The sequence below is a fragment of the Crinia signifera genome, chromosome 2, assembly GCF_055691185.1.
Source record: "Crinia signifera chromosome 2, ASM5569118v1, whole genome shotgun sequence".
Lineage (NCBI taxonomy): Eukaryota > Metazoa > Chordata > Amphibia > Anura > Myobatrachidae > Crinia > Crinia signifera.
The window spans coordinates 283,632,413-283,656,273 of NC_139218.1; positions in this window are offsets into that span (position 1 = coordinate 283,632,413).

The following is a 23,861-nucleotide window of genomic DNA, read 5'->3' on the forward strand; positions in this document are numbered from 1 at the left end:
GACAACTCAACCGGCAGCAGCAGGATCACATATGATACATTGTATGTCATACCCTCCAACATGACCCATTCCATTAGGTACAAAATGCTCTGTTCCTGGACTTCCCTGCCAGTGGCAGTTACAGATGTGAGCCTACAGCACAGTCCAGTGACTGATGGTCACCGCCGCCCGCCCCAGCACTGATCTGGTAACGCGCTGCTGCCCCACTGCTCCTCACGGACAGTCCGACCCCTGTCCCGCCAGTCCAACCCCTGGGGCTAGGTCCAATACGCACGAGACCGCGCATCGGACCCGACCCCATGTCATGAAGAACCGATTTGGTCCAATTTATCGGGCCGATTGATCGCAATCGGCCGAAATCGGCTTAATATATGCCCACCCTTAGGAGTTGATTGGCTGGTGATAAAAACGTTATCACTTCACCGAGCTTAATAAATCTGCCCCTATATTCCCTACCACATGTACACAAACACACAGAAATTCTAGGGTTAATTTTTTGGGGCGCCAATTAACCTACCAGTATATTTTTGGATTGTGGGAAACCGAAGTACCCGGAGGAAACCCACGCAAGTACGGGGAGAATATACAAACTCCACACAGTTAGGGCTATGGTGGAAATCGAACCCATGACCTCAGTGCTGTGAGGCAGTAATGCTAACCGTTACACCATCCATACTGCCATGTTACTTTTGAATGCGTTGGAATTGCATAAAAAAGTGACCACATCACACTAGTGCAGTGGTTCCCAAACTGTGTGATGTGGCTCTCTGGGGTGCCTCAGGACACTTGCAGGGGTGCCACGGGTTGGTGGTCTAGGACCAATTCAAATTATTTATGATCAATTATTTATGGACAAAACCATTGCTTGTGGCTGCCAATCATAAAATATATGTATAATCAGAAGCAAATCATGCCCTTGTCACGTAACTGAACTCAAGAAGCACATATAAACACGATCTACTTAATTTTTATTTTGGGACATAAAAGATTTTTGTTCAAATACTATGGCGCAGATTTCACCAATGCAGGTCCACCAACAATAGAAACAAAAACAAAAGAGTGGTGTTTATATATATATATAAAAATATATATATATATATATTCCAAAATTGTAGGTCCGGCACTCGATGCTTTAGACTAGCAAATGCTGTGGTGCCTTCCCAGGAAACAACAAGTTGCTCCAATATAGGTGTGTACATAAGGCGGCACTCTCCAGTCTTTTTGGTGAAGTAAAATAGCCTTCAGTTTAACGGCGTTTCGGGTGTTACCCCGTTCTCAGGGACACCACAGAGGTGTCTTAGGTCTGCGAGCTCTATAGAAATCATCCATTTGCATGCATGCAGGGAAAGCCGGTGTGAAAGCAAGGCAGGGGCAACATTCGTGCAGGCAGTGAGTGGCGTTAGTTCTCGATGTATTGTAACCAGGTGGCAAAAAAAAATTTTGATAAAGCTTTTTCTATAAAAATACAATGCTGTCACTTGGGCCCTTATTCTGGTTGGTGCGGCCAGAGCCGCACACGGGGCTCCGGCCGCACAAACCAATCCCCGCCCACCCTACGGATCGCCACGGCCGTCCGTACACGGACGGCTGGCGATCCGCATAAAAATGGTGGAGGCGTACGCCTCCACCATGGTGGGAGCTGCCCCCTGCATTCGATGGTCGTCGACCATCGAAGGCAGGTCCGCACGCCGCGGCAGCTCCCGCAAGCTGAGACCACACGGACAATCGTCCGTGTGGTAGCTTGTATGGGGGCTGAAAGCTGACATCCGGCGACGTCAGCTTTCCGCCCCCATGAGCTGCGTCATGCCCTCATTTCCATGCATACGCCCCGCGTTTGCATGGGAACGCCCATGAAACGCGGGGCGTACACATAGGGAAATGAGGGGATGAAGCCCCTCACGCCCCTATCCGCCCCCTTTGCGGCGGACGAAATACGTCTGCGGCGAAGGGGGCTGCACATGCGCAGAATGACCTCTGCGCATGTGCAGAGTAAAAACATCGGCGGTACGGCCGCACGCGGGCCGTACCGATCCGATCAGAATAAGGGCCTTGGTTATTTTCAGCCTATGTACAAGACTTCCTTCTCATTTTCAATACTAATAGATTACTATATGATACTATTATTATAGATTGTAAGCTTGCGATCAGGGCCCTCCTACCTCTAAGCCAGTTTGTTTCTACCCAGTTTGTTTAATCACTGTTGTTTCCAATTGTAAAGTGCAACGTAATATGCTGCGCTATATAAGAAACTATAACTAAATAAATAAAAAATAAATAATATTGTGCTGATGCACTTTGTTGACAGAAAATTATTAAGGCCCCCTAATAGTGTGTACACATGGTAAGAGAGGGCAGGCAACACTATATAGTGCAGATCTGCACTATATAGTGTAAATTGTGCCCCTCTAGCATGCCGTGAGATGCAAGTCCCAATGCGATCTGATCGCATCGGGACTCGCATCTCACGGCATATCCTGCCGTGTGTACACACCTTTACACTTGTCTTGAGATTTATCCTATGTGCAGGAGGATCAATCTCTTGGTTAGACCCAATGCGCACAGGATTGTGCATTGGTTCCTACACATCAGGCACATCAGATTTTATCAGCCAGGCACATCAGATTTTGGGGGAGATTCTCTAAACTACAAATGCAGTAAAAACCCCGTTATCTGGGTTTTTACAGCATTTTGGGATGCTCTAAGCATCCCCCGCCGGGTTACCATGACGGGGGGCATCGCCGGAAAAATCTGGCAATACCCCATAGAAGTCTATGGCTTCTACCGCAACCCACCGCCGCCCTCGCACCGACCCACCACCGCCCTGCACCGACCCCTCCTCACCTGTGTTCGGGCAGCACAGAGCTGTGCTGCCCGGACCTGTGACCTCCTCCTCCCTGCACTATGATCCTCTTCCGGGTGCAGGGAGGAGGAGAGCCTGGCGCAGCAGCACCGCCGGGTAAGGGAGGAGGGAGCCGCCGGGACCTGATGGGACCTGCTGACACACCACAGAGGTGTCTTGCCATAATTATCGCATATGTTCGAGCATATGCGATAATTATGTATGCTATCGGTGGCAAAGGGGGGCGGAGCTGGGCTGCGGATGTAAGAACATCCCGTCCTTTGTCAGATAAATTGGCCCAATCCATCTGAATGGGGTCAAATCCTATGCTTACAATAAGAAATGCGATCTGGCCAAATTTACAACAAAAATTAAAAACATTAATAAAACCCACAGTGAGCTTTGTGAATATAATGTCAGCTTCAGCTGTTGAATTCACAGGGCACACTATCAATTCCTTACCCAGACACAGCTTTATCTGCCCCTAGGCATGGCCGGGGTATTTTTTACAAAACCATTGCAGGAACAGCGCTTTCTCTGGCTCTGATTCAGACCTGCTAATTTGCAGAGCCCTGCGATCAGGTATACGCTGCCCTCCAGACTGCAATCCTGCCCTGTGCAAGTACATAGTAAGTCTTACAAAAATATTACAGCCCTGTGATTAGCTGCAAATCCATTCGCAAGCCATTGTGCGTAGCCCAGGACTTTCTCTGCAGCTGTGATAAAAACAGACTGGTCTGGAACTGGAGCTGACGTCACATGACTGTCCCTAAAACACCTGGGCACAACTGCGGTTCCAGTTACCACCCACAAATGCTGGCTTTCTGTCAGTCACCTTGCAAAGGGTGAGCAAACAAAAATGTATCAGAATTTTATCACAGGATGGCCCAGGGCCACTGGAGGGCGGCAGTTCGGAGCAGCCAGGTGTCCCCCCTCCCGATGGAGGTGAGCGGAGGTGAACTACTCCCCCCTGGTGATATGCAGCAGGAGGGTCCGTGCTGTTTGAGGGGTCCCTGCGGCACCCCCACCTCCCACAGCAACTTATAGAGCCCCGTCGGGTGCCACAATTCAGGCAGAAGAGAGGGAGCCGCCCGCTGTACCGCCCAGCCGGAGTGAAGTGCTGCCATCCATCATCATCCGCCGGGCAGCGGCGTGGGAAGCACTTCTGGGTTTGAAAACACTTGCCGTGCGCTGATTCACCCTGAATTGTATCATTGTGGCCCTGCTCCTGCTTTACAGTTCCAGCAATTTCAGCGTTGGATACTAGGGAGGTGGGGCCATGTCCTTACACAGCCCACCCATGAATAGACCACACCACCTGTTAGATTAGGGAGGTTTGCTTTTAATAAGAATAGATGCTGTGAATTACAAACAGAAATCTAGAATGTAATTTTCAGCAACCCAATGCATTATGGAAATGTGTTTGGTCACTGACCCGTAATTGACAACTTTGTAAGAGCCCGAAGGAAGAGTAGATGCTACAGGCAACTGTGGGGGTGGAGCTGGACTATCACGTCATTAGACCCTGCCCCCATATCAGCAATATTTAGCGATTTCCGTGTCCATGAGGAAGGGGTATGGTAAAATGACATAATTTCACATAATTTAGCCCACCTCCATTAATACACAGTCCCTAATTCCCCTCTATTTACTCTAAACATGTTACATCTGCCCCACCTGCAGTGCACATGATTTTGCCTGATTTTGAGAACAAATTTGTACTGCGATCAGATCTGAATAATGGCCGATATCTGAAGCTCTTGCACCTTTCTATGCTGCCTGTACAGATGCATAAAAAATCATATAAATAAATAATGACAGTACTCTGCTGTCTCAATATGTTATTCTTTATGAGTTAAGGAAATGTAGTTTTGTGTTTGTGTATGTAGATAAAAGGAAACAATTATATTTATACATCCTCTGCATTGCACTAATCCCTTGTCACCCATTCACAGAGCATCTGTGGCCTTCCTATGCACACAGGTATGACAGAATGGAAAGTTCAACCCTTTCATAATCATAACCAATGCACTGGTGTACATAGTATCTCCAGAGACTCACTGCTCAAGGTATTAATGGGTCTCCTACAACTTGCATATATATATATTAATCTCCTATATACAGGGCCACCGATAGGGGGTGCTGTGGGTACAGCTGTCCCGGGCCCCGGCCTCTGGAAGGGCCCAGGCAGCTCATTTTGCCCGCTGCAAATCCCCCCCCCCCCTTCCCCCCACGACCGACTGCCTCAGCTGTGCTGCTCCGGATTTTGAGCCAATCATAGCTTGTGTACCGTTCAGAGCGGTTGCCAGTACACAAGCTCTGATTGGCTCACCAGCCGGTGCTGCATTTTAACTGGCCACTGGCATCCTGCATTGGAGAAGCCTGTGCTTCCAGACCTGAGGTAGGAGTCGGGTGGTAAGTGAAGGGAGCGGGGGCAGAGGGAGATGGGGGGGCCTAGTTACAGCCCTGCCTATATAATTTTATATATATATATATATATATATATATATATATATATATATATATATATATATATATATATATATATATAGAAAACGAATAACCCGCACCCATCGGATTTCTTATGGCATAAATAATCACTCAGACGCCATAGGCTTTAAGCAACATTTCAGGGGTTTATTCCCGTCCTCAGGCTTGTCACCCGTTGGGTGCGGGTTATTCGATTTCTGTGATACCTGTTTCTCCTGCACCACGGAAATCGACACAGGAAGGTAGAGTGCCAGCATTTCGCAAACTATATATATATATATATATATATATATAGGAAAAGACAGTAGTGGCACTCGTGGGTCTTTCAAGATTGAACAAAGCAACAGACACCAACGTCCGGCAACGTTTCGGTTTTATTACCGTTATCAAGCCTCAAGTGTTAACAATACAAAAAGCAAATATATACCCACTCACCATCACCCGTGCGCTGTGGTCTCACGCTACCCCCGCTGGTCCAGGTCCAATGACGTCACCCCAGGCGACACACGCCGGCCGGCGTGTCCGGACTGCTGCTGGGTTGCTAAGCGACCGCTGTAAACGGTAACGGTAATAAAACCGAAACGTTGCCGGACGTTGGTGTCTGTTGCTTTGTTCAATCTTGAAAGACCCACGAGTGCCACTACTGTCTTTTCCTATACGATTGTGCGGGAGCACATGAGGAGGCACCGGGGCAACATTACTGATTGTTTCAAAGAGTGCCCTGTAAATCTTCTCTACACATTGCAAGTTTCCGTTTGGACTCTGGCACATGCGGCACCTTCCTCTATTTAACAGCTTCACTACCATCTGCAAAGGATTCGCTCCGTCTGTTGCAAGCAACAGATTATGCAGGAACATGCGGGATTTAAGAATGTAACTTTGCCTACAGGTGAAACCCTGACATATTCGGACATTGATGTGAGTGGTGTCTTGTTTAAAGATGACCTAGCCTCTACCGGAGGAGCTGAAACCAGTGAAACCTTATACATCAAATTGCTAAGACTAAGGAAGCGCGAGATTGATTATTATCTGCACGGGGTTACGTTGTCAGATTATCATAGATCGGGACAAATACCCAGGGGGTTCCGCATACGCAATACTCCTACGATTGGTAAATATAATCAAGACTTCTGCAGAAAATGGGTGGCAATTTTAAACAAATGTAGCCTTGATTTGATTATTCTAGTGATAACTGAAGTCACTAAGGAATTGAAAGAAGTCAAGGAAAAGATTGCCCAATTTGAGCTGACAACACTGCCGATTCTACAAGCAGACACAGAGAACAAATGGTTGGATAAGCTCAGCAGTCAAGTCGATTCCTACCGTAGAGAATTAATTAAATTCAAAAGGAATAAATTGGAAATAGTCCAGAAGGACTATTCAGAGCAGCGAGTGTACACCTGGGTTTATAACAATTCTTCTGACCAACACAAAAAACCGTACAGGAGACGCCAATTCCAAGGGAGACGTAGGTGGGGTGATACGGACACATCGAGTGGGGGTAACTCCTCACAGAGCGAGAGAGAAGCAACTACCCAACAAAGGCCCCCTTTAGGTGTAAAGACCCGGGCTCAACGGGTCATAACAGGAGACATCCTACCAGAAGAGGAGGCCAATGCACAAGGATACGTAAGAAAGAGAACAAATTACAGGACCAACAAATAGTGTTCAACCTATCGGATAGAACACTGACGCCTGAGGAGATGACAGTGCTTAGCAAGGGCCTCTCTTTCGTCCCTTCCCCCAAATTCGATGAATTTCAATGGCGGGTCGAATCATATAAGTTCAATCGGAGATTACGCCTGAAAGAACATTTTTATAAGAAAGACGACACTGTATCACCTGATGAACTGTCTAATGCACCATTCCGTCCACACTCAACCTTCGACCCCATAACCAATAACCAAACTCTGAAGGCATTCAACAAAGCCTTGGACCACCTGGCCATTACTGAAGGCAAGCGTCCACCATCGAAACCACCTAATCTCTCCAAGAAGGAATTTGCGAGTCTCCTGAAATTAGGCGAAGATCCCAATATTACCATCCGCCCCGCTGACAAAGGTGGGGGGATAGTGGTACAAAATGTTGAGCAATACCGTGACGAATTACTTCGCCAATTATCCGATGCAGAGGTGTACACACTGCTCCCAGGAGATCCCACTATGGCGTACAATGCTGAACTGAAGCAAATTTTGGCGGATGCTGTTTCTGATGGACACATCACACCCAATACTGCCAAGGCGCTGTTTGAGGACCATCCCATTGCCCCTGTACTGTATTCCCTGCCCAAAATGCATAAGGATGCCAGCAACCCACCCGGCCGCCCCATCATTGCGGCAAGGAACTCTATTTATTATAAAGTGTCCAAATTTCTTGACTTTTACCTACAATCATCCGTACAATGTCAACCTACGTATTTAAAGGACACGACCACCTTGATCACGAAATTGCAGCAATTGGATGACTTACCTGACAACTGCATTCTGTGCACATTGGACATAGTCAGCCTCTACACCAACATCCCACACGAGGAAGGTGTGGAGGCTGTCAGACGCCTATTGAACAACAGCAGGTGCTATGAAGGACCTGATATCTCTTTCTTTGCTAAATTGTTATCCATGACTCTCAAAAGAAATTATTTTCTATTTGATAAAAAGTGGTATCTGCAGCGCAGGGGCTGCGCGATGGGTTCTTGCGTAGCCCCTGCGTTCGCAAATGCCTTTATGTTTCAGGTGGAGAAAGAACTGTTTTTCAGACATGAAGGGATCTACAGTAAACTACGCTTGTTTGTTAGGTATATAGATGACCTCTTGATTGTGTGGTCCGGTAATGAATCTGAGTTACAACAGTTGATTAATGACATCAATCTCAGAGAGACCACCATCAAGTTTACGAGTGAAATCAGTAAGACCTCAGTTCACTATTTAGATGTCCAAATTTCCTTGAGCAACAATCAAATCACGACAGGATTGTATAAAAAAAGTACAGATAGGAATACCCTTTTACATGCCGCTAGTGCACATCCTGAATCCACTAAAAGAGGTTTACCTTTTTCGCAATTTCTGCGAGTACGCAGAATATGCGATGATCCGGCAGACACAGAAAAAGAAATCGATCTGATGATCCAGAAATTTCTGGTGAGAGGTTACAAGTTAAGGGACCTGCTACAAGCTAAAGACAAAGCATTGTCCATTCCCAGGGCGGATACCCTTATAACGAAAATTAAACAACCCCTGCAAGATAGAGTCCCCTTCGTGCATTCCTTTAACGTCAATGCCCAATCTGTCACCACTGTGGCTAAAAAACTATGGCCCATGCTATCCACTGATGCTGATTTAAAGATGTTTTCACACATCAGCCTGCTACCCAGTTATAAAAGACAACGAAATATCAAGGACTATCTAGTCCATAATGATATTTCCAACCTGTCCACCCCCATCACCACTGGCTTCTTACAGCGCAAACCTGGGTGCTACAAGTGCGTGCAATGCACGACATGTGGCTATCTAGAGACGGGTGATTCATTCCAACATCCTCACACGGGTGAAAAAATCCCCATTAAACATGTGGTGACGTGTAGTACAACACATGTTGTCTACATTATTAGATGCCCGTGCAGTTTGATCTACGTGGGTAAGACCACCTGTCAATTTAAAACCAGAATGGCAGGGCATAGGTCTAGCATTAGGGCATCTCTTGAAGGTAAAATCGCTAGCACTGAACAACCAGTCGCTAGACATTTCAGGGAGCAGAGACATAGCCTAGCTAGCTTAAGATATAAGATCATAGATCACATCCCCGTTAATAGACGTGGTGGCAATCGGGACAAATTGTTACTGCAAAGAGAGACCAAGTGGATACATCGTTTAAATACGGTGCACCCACTTGGTTTAAATGAAGCATGTAGCTTCCACTGCTTTCTATAGTTCTCTCCGTGCGCTCAGCCTTGTCCCATGTTCCTGCCTATTCGTGTTGTTTGCGTCTATATTAATGTATATACTTTTTCATTACATTATACCCCTTTCACATCGCACTTTTAAAACGGTAAATTGCCGTTTTTTCCCTTTTTAAAACGTTTAAGCCTGCACTGTGAATGCACCACAGCCGATTTACCGTTTAAAGTTAACTGGCATTTCGAACCGTGTAAAAAGCAGAGTCCTACACGGTTCCTTGCCGTTTTTTGTGCAATGTGAATGTGTACAATGCTATGCATTCACAGTGCAGGCTTAAACGTTTTAAAAAGGAAAAAAAACCCGGCAATTTACCGTTTTAAAAGTGCGATGTGAAAGGGGTATAAACCGGTATTTAAAACGGTAATCTGCGGCAATGTTAAGGCTCTGACCCGTTTTAATTACCGTTTTAAATACCGGTTTTTAAAACGTGTCGGCGATGTGAAAGTGGTATTATTATGCCATGTTGGTCACTGAATGAATATCAGTGTCTGTTATGTTATTGAACATTGCTTGTTTACAGGGTTCTCCCCTCATTAAGTATTGCGATCCTTCGTTATGCGTATTTTATCTAAAACACATGTTTTGTTCATGTTCTTGTTTACAGCGGTCGCTTAGCAACCCAGCAGCAGTCCGGACACGCCGGCCGGCGTGTGTCGCCTGGGGTGACGTCATTGGACCTGGACCAGCGGGGGTAGCGTGAGACCGCAGCGCACGGGTGATGGTGAGTGGGTATATATTTGCTTTTTGTATTGTTAACACTTGAGGCTTGATAACGGTAATAAAACCGAAACGTTGCCGGACGTTGGTGTCTGTTGCTTTGTTCAATCTTGAAAGACCCACGAGTGCCACTACTGTCTTTTCCTATACGATTGTGCGGGAGCACATGAGGAGGCACCGGGGCAACATTACTGATTGTTTCAAAGAGTGCCCTGTAAATCTTCTCTCTCTATATATATATATATATGCACAGAGGCGTAAGTTCATTACATTTATAGTGGTGCCCCCCCCCCCCACACACACACACATACGTACACACGCACAACCCTATGTATCCTTATATAAAATATATATATTCTTTTCAGAGTATATATAGATAGATAGATCGATAGATAGAACCTATATATATATATATATATATATATATATATATAAGACAGGACTTACCCAAGCCTCCGTGAAGGAAAGGAATGGACCAGCACTCGCAGTTTTGATGAAAAAAGATAGTTTGTATTAGCAATTACAGCATGGTGTACAAGCAGGCTGACCCAACAGCCGTTTCAACTGGATACCTTACCAGTTTTCGTCAGGGGTACATCACTGCATTAACAGACATGTATATATAGCATAAAAATAGGGCGCCAAACCCGCCCAGCTCAAAGCAAAAGGGGAGCTGTCAATCAGCACCACGTTACAGAGCATCCAGCGCCTGTCAGATGACGCTGCTAGGGGGGTGTGAGGTGCGCGTCATAGGGGAGTCCCTGTGACGTGTGTCTGTAATCCAGGATTGCCCACATGTACCGATACGTGCAGAGACTACTGTTACAACGAGTGTGTTAACCTAAGACCTCATAAAAATGTGGAAAAGAAGAGCCTGCACCGTGGGGAGATGAAATAGAGGGTGAGAGAATCCGCAACGTGGAAAATCATGTAGGGTAAAGTACGTGAGCGGCAAAAGCACATAGAAGCCGCGGTGAAGCAGTACAAGACAGCCCGTGTAGATTAGCTAATGCACGGAGGCATTAGAGATAGCCCGTAATCATAATCAAAACATACATATATGGCATAGTTGCACGGCGGCAAGCACAAATGGTTAGGCATGATGGACAAGCGGCTCGGCGGCCACAAGAAACAAAGCATCATAATTAGGTTAGTTTCCTCCCAATGTGGACATAGAAGGCATGAGGCGACACATTGCTGTGTCGACTGGGCGTGGAAGCCAAAGTTAATGCATAGCATCCTGAAATCACACATTGCCATAATCAGATGATAGCAGCAGAGATAGTCATACAGAGTCTGGTGGTTGGCAGGTCGACACAACTCAGTGTCGGCATAAATAATCAAAGGCAATTCAATTGAGGGTGACCAGTATAAATGATGGTCAATCCACTTAGCTTGGTAAGAACGGAAATGTTACAGCAAGGTTGCGTTTGAATGCTATTAAAAAAATGACAGCAGATTGCATCATTGAGCCAAGAAATCACTCATGGCAACCACTGACATTGTTACTAATGCTTCCTAAGAACATTAGTAATCATATTTCCTAAGAACAGTGATCTCACTAGTGGAGTGTTAATGTTGTTTCCTTGTATGAAGGTACCGGTCGTATATATGTATTTATTTTTGTGTGTAGGTTATACCTTCCATTTGGATTTGGGACTTTTCTCCTCTCATTTGATTCGCAATTAATATTCACTTCTGAAATAGTCATTTTGTTCTATCCTCCTGTTGTCCTCCTCTTCTTTTCTTATTCTCCTTCTATTTTTGATGAATTGTATTTTGTTTTGTATATGTGGCACTGAATTGCAATGTTTTATAATTAAAAGAGGCCTCACTACCCACAGTGTGTCCAATCACTTCTTACAAATCCACAATAAAGACCCATCAGGATTACAATTCATGGCAATTAAGAAAGTTAATCAACATTGGAGAGGAGGAGACTACATCAAGTCTCTCAAACAAACAGAAACCAAATGGATCTATGAACTGAAAACTTTACTTCCACAAGGCATGAACATCGACTTCGAGCTAAATGCATTTTTATAAATATTTAATTTACAGCCCGTTAACAATTTTTTCATATTTTTCCTATATATTTTTATTATATATCACATACTCTTCTCTTTCTCTTTTTCTTTTTCTCTCTTTTTCTGATTTTTATAAAACACCTTGTATCATTTTTTGAGACTTTTGGTCCATTTTTATAAAATTTTTATCTCAAAACCCGTGGACCTCAGTAAAGCTACATGAGGTTCCCACCATTTTATTGTCCGTATCCTGTTTTTACAAATAAAGTTTTTTGAGAAATCTCCAAATAAAAAACACTATTGGACCAGCATTTAGCCATTCTTGAAAAAGAGCCCAAGGGCTTGAAACGCGTAGAAGAGGCTACCCTGTGGATCCCCCAGTGTGTCCCCTACCGCAGGCAACAAGCTCCGTTACATCAGAGCTAAGGAAACATCTGCCGCAACGAGGTGTCCGTTTGGACCGACGGGAGCAGTGCAGAGGCGTGCGGCATCTCTATCCACCTGAGCACGCACCTCTCTCCAGTCCCCCACACCGAGTCCCAGCACCGGAGATCTAGAAGGAAAGGAAAGGACGTGCGGCGCAACCTCTGTTAGCAGCGCACGAACCTCCCAACCCGACACGATCAACCCCGGCAATAGAGGTAGGGAAAGCTAGCACACTCCACGGACATTCCACATGTGCTCAGAGGAGCTGTAAACATCGTTATTAACCAAGTTTTATTTTTTCAGGTGTTTTCTTTACTACTTTTCTTTCCTGCATCTTATACCTATTCCTTTTATCTATTCCGTTAATTATCATTAGCGCTCATCCCCAAAACTTCAGTTACAGTGCCAAATTGGTTTGTTGTATTCAATACCTTCTCAGCCCCTGATGAAGTCAACGTTTTGACAAAACGCGTTGGGCCAACCTTTCTACTGGAAAATCTTTCATTGTTATTGTAATCAATGTATTATTGTAATTCATATGTTGCCCATGTGGCATCTTTTTATTAAATGTATTCTTTACTTTTAACTGTGTAAAATCATTGTTAGCGCACTCTAAACCCCTCTATTCTCATTCCTAAACACATTTGGGTCCCGCTTAACAGGGGATCCTCAGAGGTGCTGCTTTCCATTTCGTGTGCGCGGTTTGGGTTCTCTTGTATTCTATATATATATATATATATATATATATATATATATATATATATATATATATATATATATATATATATATACAAAGCAGGGATCCCCTCGGGGAGCAAGCACATCACTGCAGCAATTTCTTGTGAAGAATAGATGTTTATTGAGCCTCGACGGGCCGTTTCGGGGTACAACCCCTTCCTCAAGAGACTTCAAACAGGTACACAAAATCACCACAGTGTTACACATTTAAATACCCTCACCTTGCCACCAAAACACCTTCAGTAACGCCAGACACGCCTCCGCTGCACGTCAGCCGGCTCTGGCGCACACCAGCAGCATCACCGCCTCACACACGCTGATCTGCTGCCATGACAACCAGACGCCGGCCGGCGACCCGCTCACATCTCCCAGATGAGAGCGCCCGCCACTCTCACCAAGCGGGGACTCCCTGTCTGCGAGACAGAGCGGGCTTGCAGCGGCCTGCGTGTCCACGCTGACACACTCACCGATTACCTCCTCGATCGGTGCCGGCACCCAGAGCAGCTAGCGGCGTCTCTCACAAGCCGCTGCCACTCTGATGGTAACCTAGCAACCCATCAAGCTACCATGACGTCACCTAGGAAGCACACGCCCACGGCTCACACCACGCCAGCGCTGCTCCCATGGCAACGCCACAGCTGAGGCAACCATGAGTGTAGATGTTACATACAGGGTCTGGACTACTATACAGCAATTTCATGGACGCAATATGGAATAAAATTAATCTTAAGTGGGCGACCAATCGCCATCACCTGCGGCTGAACTGTCTCTCACACAGCTCAAACCACACAGGCGAGTGGCCGCACACATCAGCTGGGCTGTCATCCCGGGTGCTCACACCAACCCAGGTCGACAGCTCAGATGTCAACAAACCATATGCTGTAGACAATATTGACACCATTAATAAATAGAACATCACCAACAAGTAGTATATAAAATAATAATAGTAAAAGCGAACCATTACACAAACGTAGAAAATCATAAAAAAACATAAAAAAATTATAGACAACAGCCATAAATAAATATAGGTCAAATATGGGTACAGGTAGGTATCAACATCACATCCCATTATATATAGACCCAAGAGATAGCCTTAAGTGGGCATCAATATTTCAAAAAACAGCACATGTACAAAGAACCTAAGCATTCACATAAATGAACTCCATACCAGCCGCTCATTTAAGCCATGGGGTGCAACTGTATTTAATGTAAAAATCCACTTAGCTTCAAGTCTAAGTAGTTTTTTATAACGATCTCCACCCCTAATGGAATCGGGGACATGATCTATAATCTGATATTTTAAAGATGCTAAGGAATGGCCCTTTTCTTTAAAGTGCATCGCCACTGGTTGCTCTGCCACTTTACTGGTTATTTTACCACCGGTGGAGGCCTTGATGGCCGAGCGATGCATCGCCATCCTTTCCTTGAATTTACGCGATGTCATCCCGACATAGCATAAGCCACAAGGACAACTTACCATGTATACGACATAACGTGTATCACATGTAAGGACATGTCTAATGGAGAATAGTTTGGAGGAATGCGGATCTTTAAATTTATTGCCAGTAACAAGGAAACTACAAGTGACACATTTTGGGCACCTATAGCACCCTGGTGCTTTTACACTCGTGTTGCCTGCATTTATTTTATCAAAACCAGACACATCTGTATGTACCAAGATGTCTCTCAAATTCCGTCCTCTGGTGTAACATGCCAGAGGGCGGATTTTTCTAAAGACCGGCAGGTCCTTGTCGCTGGCCAAAATGGGCCAAAGTGCCTTACTAGCAATAGGTACCACTGTACTGGATGTATCAAACTTGGAGATAAATGGAAAAACCTCCCCTTGCTTTTTAATAGTAGGTTTTAATAAATCACTCCTCTTTAACTTTAATGCCCTCTCTTTGGCTATTTTGAGCGTATTGAGGGAATACCCCCTCTGACGGAACTTATCGACAACTTTATCCAATTCCTGTTCCACTGTATCATGGTTACTGCAGATCCGCACTGCCCTCACCATTTGCGAATATGGCAACCCCTTCTTCAATGGAGGGGGATGGTGGCTACTGGCCAGTAACAATGTGTTACGGTCAGTAGCCTTACTGAACAATGATGTGCTGATCCTACCACCCTGAATGCTCACCGACACATCCAGAAAGTCGATCTTACTATCACTAGTTTTGAATGTGAATTTAATTGGAGTGTCAGCTTCATTAATTTCAGTCATCATTGTATTAAACAATTCAATGCCACCATTCCAAAACATAAACAGGTCATCAATGTATCTGCAGAACGCCCGGATGTGTTGGCCATAGCGATGTTGGAAAAAGTGTTCCTGCTCAAATTTGAACATAAACACATTCGCATAGGCCGGAGCCACCGCTGCTCCCATTGCACACCCGGACGTCTGCAGATACATCTCGCCATTAAAAATAAAGTAATTTTTGGTGAGGACCAGTTCAAGCAGCTGCAGGTATAAGTCCACATTAAATTGAAAGTTGTCTAGATTACACAAAAAGTTCCTCATAGCTGATAGTCCCTCTTGGTGTGGAATGGACGTGTAAAGACTAGACACGTCCATTACGCACATTGTGGTATGAGGTTGTAAGTCATAAAATAAATTGACATGGTTCAAAAAATTGGTCGTGTCCTTCAAGAATGTCGGTTGGACACACAAGTGCGGTTGTATCAACATATCAAGCAACTGTGATACCGGCTGTAGGATACTCCCCCTGGCAGAAATGATGGGTCTGCCAGGGGGGTGTGCACTATCTTTGTGCACCTTGGGCAAGGTATAAAGGACCGGGATGACCGGAAAAGCTGGTTTAAGTGCCATCCCACATTTATCACTAATCAGCCCATCTAACACAGCAGCATCAACAATTGCAAATAATTCATTCTGGAACATAGGTGTAGGATCTGCTGTCAATTTACAATATACATTCACATCAGATAACTGTCGATAAATTTCAAGACAATAATCACTTAAGTCCTGTATCACTATCCTGCCCCCCTTATCGGCGGGGCGGATAGTGATGTTTTTGTCTTATCTAAGTGTTTTAAGAGCATTTTGCTCATCTCGGTTCAAGTTCCTGTGTACCACATCTGACGCCGCATTAAATCGGGTCATTGAATCATCAAGCAGACGGGTATAAGTCTTAATCGAAGTATTGGAACTGACCGGGTCAAATTTAGACAGATGTTGGCGTGAGATAAATTTGTCAATGACACCAGTGTTCTGTACAGAAGAAGAATCTTGAAAATACTCACGCAGTCGCATGTTCCTTCCCATTCGCTGAAGGCTACATTGCCATTCAAATTTGTCGTGGGTCGTAGTCGGAATGAACGATAAGCCTTTACAAAGGACCCGTCGCTCACTATCCGATAGTGCCCTTGAAGACAAATTAAAAATTAGTTCATTTTGGAGCTGCTTGCTCTTGTAGATTCTCTCGTTTTGCCCACTTCGGCGGGTTCTCTGAAACGGGGTCCTTCCTTTCTTCTGGTGCTTACCCCTAAAGGGGGCCTCGCCGCTGATGGATCATCAGATTCTGGCCAGGCGAAATCACTATCAGATGAGGATCTCTGTGTCTCCCTTCTGCCTCTCCTATTACGCCAGGAGTTCTCACGTCTGGTTTGCTGAAAATTACGTTTGGGTCCTGACTGACCCCCAATCCATCTGTACACAGAATTGTCCTCATAATCCTGCTGTACAGTATGCAATTTCGCTCTCTTAAACTTAAGTAGTTCCGCTTTGTACGAGTCACATTGCGTCTGGAGTTTGTTCCATAGCTTCGTATGCTCCTGACTATTGAGGAGGGCTGTGTGCTCAGAGGATAATGTATCAATCTTATCTTTAGTGATTTTGAGCTCACGTCCAGCTTGCTCAATCACCAGTAACATTAAGTCCAATCCACATTTGTTCAGCACCGCCACCCACCTCCTGCAGAATTCTGGACTTGTTCTGCCAATAGTCGGAACATTATGTACTCGAAAGCCTTGTGGAATTAATTTTTGACGAAAGTAGTCAGAGAGCGATTGTCCATGCAATAAAAAATCAACTTCACGTTTCCGTAATTTCAGCAACCTGTGATACACATCCTCTGCATCCAGGATAGAGTTGCCAGGGGTTTCAGCAAATAAAATACCAGAGACCTCATCATGGTTGAAGCTTAGTGTCTCACCAACGGGTAAGCTTGTATTCCCAGATAGATGGATGCCACCCAGACCCAGATCTTGTTGGGATCCGTCCATCATACAGTCGGTGTCGACACGTGTCGGTATCTCTGTAGTGTCGCACTTGAATAAAAAGTCCAAAATAATCAGGGGTGCCTTGACCCTAATGATAAGCAACAGCTCACCAAATAGTATATCGTGTGTTGGACCGGCACTCCCACAATCAATACATCGGTGCTGCGTGCCTTTGCAAGGATAAGATACAAAGCAGGGATCCCCTCGGGGAGCAAGCACGTCACTGCAGCAATTTCTTGTGAAGAATAGATGTTTATTGAGCCTCGACGGGCCGTTTCGGGGTACAACCCCTTCCTCAAGAGACTTCAAACAGGTACACAAAACCACCACAGTGTTACACATTTAAATACCCTCACCTTGCCGCCAAAACACCTTCAGTCACGCCAGACACGCCTCCGCTGCACGTCAGCCGGCTCTGGCGCACACCAGCAGCATCACCGCCTCACACACGCTGATCTGCTGCCATGACAACCAGACGCCGGCCGGCGACCCGCTCACATCTCCCAGATGAGAGCGCCCGCCACTCTCACCAAGCGGGGACTCCCTGTCTGCGAGACAGAGCGGGCTTGCAGCGGCCTGCGTGTCCACGCTGACACACTCACCGATTACCTCCTCGATCGGTGCCGGCACCCAGAGCAGCTAGCGGCGTCTCTCACAAGCCGCTGCCACTCTGATGGTAACCTAGCAACCCATCAAGCTACCATGACGTCACCTAGGAAGCACACGCCCACGGCTCACACCACGCCAGCGCTGCTCCCATGGCAACGCCACAGCTGAGGCAACCATGAGTGTAGATGTTACATACAGGGTCTGGACTACTATACAGCAATTTCATGGACGCAATATGGAATAAAATTAATCTTAAGTGGGCGACCATGGGAATACAAGCTTACCCGTTGGTGAGACACTAAGCTTCAACCATGATGAGGTCTCTGGTATTTTATTTGCTGAAACCCCTGGCAACTCTATCCTGGATGCAGAGGATGTGTATCACAGGTTGCTGAAATTACGGAAACGTGAAGTTGATTTTTTATTGCATGGACAATCGCTCTCTGACTACTTTCGTCAAAAATTAATCCCACGAGGCTTTCGAGTACATAATGTTCCGACTATTGGCAGAACAAGTCCAGAATTCTGCAGGAGGTGGGTGGCGGTGCTGAACAAATGTGGTTTGGACTTAATGTTACTGGTGATTGAGCAAGCTGGACGTGAGCTCAAAATCACTAAAGATAAGATTGATACATTATCCTCTGAGCACACAGCCCTTCTCAATAGTCAGGAGCATACGAAGCTATGGAACAAACTCCAGACGCAATGTGACTCGTACAAAGCGGAACTACTTAAGTTTAAGAGAGCGAAATTGCATACTGTACAGCAGGATTATGAGGACAATTCTGTGTACAGATGGATTGGGGGTCAGTCAGGACCCAAACGTAATTTTCAGCAAACCAGACGTGAGAACTCCTGGCGTAATAGGAGAGGCAGAAGGGAGACACAGAGATCCTCATCTGATAGTGATTTCGCCTGGCCAGAATCTGATGATCCATCAGCGGCGAGGCCCCCTTTAGGGGTAAGCACCAGAAGAAAGGAAGGACCCCGTTTCAGAGAACCCGCCGAAGTGGGCAAAACGAGAGAATCTACAAGAGCAAGCAGCTCCAAAATGAACTAATTTTAATTTGTCTTCAAGGGCACTATCGGATAGTGAGCAACGGGTCCTTTGTAAAGGCTTATCGTTCATTCCGACTACGACCCACGACAAATTTGAATGGCAATGTAGCCTTCAGCGAATGGGAAGGAACATGCGACTGCGTGAGTATTTTCAAGATTCTTCTTCTGTACAGAACACTGGTGTCATTGACAAATTTATCTCACGCCAACATCTGTCTAAATTTGACCCGGTCAGTTCCAATACTTCGATTAAGACTTATACCCGTCTGCTTGATGATTCAATGACCCGATTTAATGCGGCGTCAGATGTGGTACACAGGAACTTGAACCGAGATGAGCAAAATGCTCTTAAAACACTTAGTCAAGACAAAAACATCACTATCCGCCCCGCCGATAAGGGGGGCGGGATAGTGATACAGGACTTAAGTGATTATTGTCTTGAAATTTATCAACAGTTATCTGATGTGAATGTACATTGTAAATTGACAGCAGATCCTACACCTATGTTCCAGAATGAATTATTTGCAATTGTTGATGCTGCTGTGTTAGATGGGCTGATTAGTGATAAATGTGGGATGGCACTTAAACCAGCTTTTCCGGTCATCCCGGTCCTTTATACCTTGCCCAAGGTGCACAAAGATAGTGCACACCCCCCTGGCAGACCCATCATTTCTGCCAGGGGGAGTATCCTACAGCCGGTATCACAGTTGCTTGATATGTTGATACAACCGCACTTGTGTGTCCAACCGACATTCTTGAAGGACACGACCAATTTTTTGAACCATGTCAATTTATTTGATGACTTACAACCTCATACCATCATGTGCGTAATGGACGTGTCTAGTCTTTACATGTCCATTCCGCACCAAGAGGGACTATCAGCTATGAGGAACTTTTTGTGTAATCTAGACAACTTTCAATTTAATGTGGACTTATACCTGCAGCTGCTTGAACTGGTCCTCACCAAAAATTACTTTATTTTTAATGGCGAGATGTATCTGCAGACGTCCGGGTGTGCAATGGGAGCAGCGGTGGCTCCGGCCTATGCGAATGTGTTTATGTTCAAATTTGAGCAGGAACACTTTTTCCAACATCGCTATGGCCAACACATCCGGGCGTTCTGCAGATACATTGATGACCTGTTTATGTTTTGGAATGGTGGCATTGAATTGTTTAATACAATGATGACTGAAATTAATGAAGCTGACACTCCAATTAAATTCACATTCAAAACTAGTGATAGTAAGATCGACTTTCTGGATGTGTCGGTGAGCATTCAGGGTGGTAGGATCAGCACATCATTGTTCAGTAAGGCTACTGACCGTAACACATTGTTACTGGCCAGTAGCCACCATCCCCCTCCATTGAAGAAGGGGTTGCCATATTCGCAAATGGTGAGGGCAGTGCGGATCTGCAGTAACCATGATACAGTGGAACAGGAATTGGATAAAGTTGTCGATAAGTTCCGTCAGAGGGGGTATTCCCTCAATACGCTCAAAATAGCCAAAGAGAGGGCATTAAAGTTAAAGAGGAGTGATTTATTAAAACCTACTATTAAAAAGCAAGGGGAGGTTTTTCCATTTATCTCCAAGTTTGATACATCCAGTACAGTGGTACCTATTGCTAGTAAGGCACTTTGGCCCATTTTGGCCAGCGACAAGGACCTGCCGGTCTTTAGAAAAATCCGCCCTCTGGCATGTTACACCAGAGGACGGAATTTGAGAGACATCTTGGTACATACAGATGTGTCTGGTTTTGATAGAATAAATGCAGGCAACACGAGTGTAAAAGCACCAGGGTGCTATAGGTGCCCAAAATGTGTCACTTGTAGTTTCCTTGTTACTGGCAATAAATTTAAAGATCCGCATTCCTCCAAACTATTCTCCATTAGACATGTCCTTACATGTGATACACGTTATGTCGTATACATGGTAAGTTGTCCTTGTGGCTTATGCTATGTCGGGATGACATCGCGTAAATTCAAGGAAAGGATGGCGATGCATCGCTCGGCCATCAAGGCCTCCACCGGTGGTAAAATAACCAGTAAAGTGGCAGAGCAACCAGTGGCGATGCACTTTAAAGAAAAGGGCCACTCCTTAGCATCTTTAAAATATCAGATTATAGATCATGTCCCCGATTCCATTAGGGGTGGAGATCGTTATAAAAAACTACTTAGACTTGAAGCTAAGTGGATTTTTACATTAAATACAGTTGCACCCCATGGCTTAAATAAACGGCTGGTATGGAGTTCATTTATGTGAATGCTTAGGTTCTTTGTACATGTGCTGTTTTTTTAAATATTGATGCCCACTTAAGGCTATCTCTTGGGTCTATATATAATGGGATGTGATGTTGATACCTACCTGTACCCATGTTTGACCTATATTTATTTATGGCTGTTGTCTATAATTTTTTTATGTTTTTTTATGATTTTCTACGTTTCTGTAATGGTTCGCTTTTACTATTATTATTTAATATACTACTTGTTGGTGATGTTCTATTTATTAATGGTGTCAATATTGTCTACAGCATATGGTTTGTTGACATCTGAGCTGTCGACCTGGGTTGGTGTGAGCACCCGGGATGACAGCCCAGCTGATGTGTGCGGCCACTCGCCTGTGTGGTTTGAGCTGTGTGAGAGACAGTTCAGCCGCAGGTGATGGCGATTGGTCGCCCACTTAAGATTAATTTTATTCCATATTGCGTCCATGAAATTGCTGTATAGTAGTCCAGACCCTGTATGTAACATCTACACTCATGGTTGCCTCAGCTGTGGCGTTGCCATGGGAGCAGCGCTGGCGTGGTGTGAGCCGTGGGCGTGTGCTTCCTAGGTGACGTCATGGTAGCTTGATGGGTTGCTAGGTTACCATCAGAGTGGCAGCGGCTTGTGAGAGACGCCGCTAGCTGCTCTGGGTGCCGGCACCGATCGAGGAGGTAATCGGTGAGTGTGTCAGCGTGGACACGCAGGCCGCTGCAAGCCCGCTCTGTCTCGCAGACAGGGAGTCCCCGCTTGGTGAGAGTGGCGGGCGCTCTCATCTGGGAGATGTGAGCGGGTCGCCGGCCGGCGTCTGGTTGTCATGGCAGCAGATCAGCGTGTGTGAGGCGGTGATGCTGCTGGTGTGCGCCAGAGCCGGCTGACGTGCAGCGGAGGCGTGTCTGGCGTGACTGAAGGTGTTTTGGCGGCAAGGTGAGGGTATTTAAATGTGTAACACTGTGGTGATTTTGTGTACCTGTTTGAAGTCTCTTGAGGAAGGGGTTGTACCCCGAAACGGCCCATCGAGGCTCAATAAACATCTTTTCTTCACAAGAAATTGCTGCAGTGACGTGCTTGCTCCCCAAGGGGATCCCTGCTTTGTATCTTATCCTTGCAAAGGCACGCAGCACCGATGTATTGATTGTGGGAGTGCCGGTCCAACACACGATATATATATATATATATATGTATATGATTAATTTAGCCGCGTTAGTTTACTAGTTTACTACAGGTCAAGTCTCTAAATTATATCAGTTTTCTGCTCATCTGAATAGATGTGTTAATTGGTGCCGCAAGCCTGTTAACACATGAATCCATGCACTTTTCACAGATTCTAGGTTCTAGTGCCCATTAACACATTCATTTAATGAGTGTAAAAATGGAGGTCAGGTGAAAAGGGTCTGAAATTGAATAGCCTAGGTGATAAAGCCAGAGGCTATCTCCCTTTTTTCAATACTAAAAGAACAAAAGTCAAACCCCAAGGTGTAAATACCATACCTTTGCAGCCATATGAAAAAATGGGGAACACCAAACCCTCAGATAAACAATACATAATCACCAAAATTAAACAAGTACAGGCACTTAATATAGTCCAAAATAGATTGAAAAAGAAAAAAGTCAAGGAAAGCATATAGATAGTGGCTTACAGTACAAATGCAAATTTGGACAAGTACATGGTAAATAAAAGACAGTTGCAACAGTGGAAACTGATGCAATTATAACACTGGCAGAGATATATTCTAAGAAAAGCACATGAGAAGAGAGGGCCCTGCTCGTTAGAGCTTACATTTACTAAAGCTTCTAAAAATTAAGGCCCTTATTCTGGTTGGTGCGGTTATATCCGCGTGCGGTCGGTCCGCCGATGTTTTGTGTCTGCGCATGTGCAGAGGCGTCTCTGCGCATGTGCGAACGGGACGCACGTCCAAATTCCGCATGAAATGTGTACACTACGAACAGGGGGTGGAGAGGGGCGTGAAGGGCTGTTTGGGCTCATTACCATATGTTTACACCCCACATTTCATGGGCGTTCCCATGAAAACGCTGGGCGTACGTATGGTAATGCGGCCGTGACGCACGTGTAGGGGGCGGACATATGACATTGCCGGATGTCAGCTGCCCGCCCAGATCCCTGCTTTTGCACGGAGAAATGCCCGTGTGGTCTGAGGTTGCGGGAGCTGCCTGACCACTCGGTCCTGCATTCGATGGTCTGCGACCATCGAATGATGGGGGAGGTTCCCTGAGATGGAGGAGGTGTATTCATGAGAAATACACTTGCGGTCCGTTCGGACAGCTTCTTACCGCATTCGGACGGAGTGAGCGATCCGTAAGAAAGGCGGGGTTTAGGACGCACGGTCCTGGCCGCATATTCGGCTCCGTCCGCACAGACCAGAATAAGGCCCTAAAAGAGATGATGTTGCAGATAGAATAACCAAAGACCGTAAAACATTGTCTTCAAGACACCTAGGACAAGTATGAAGGAGGGACGAACTAATTATAAAACTTCA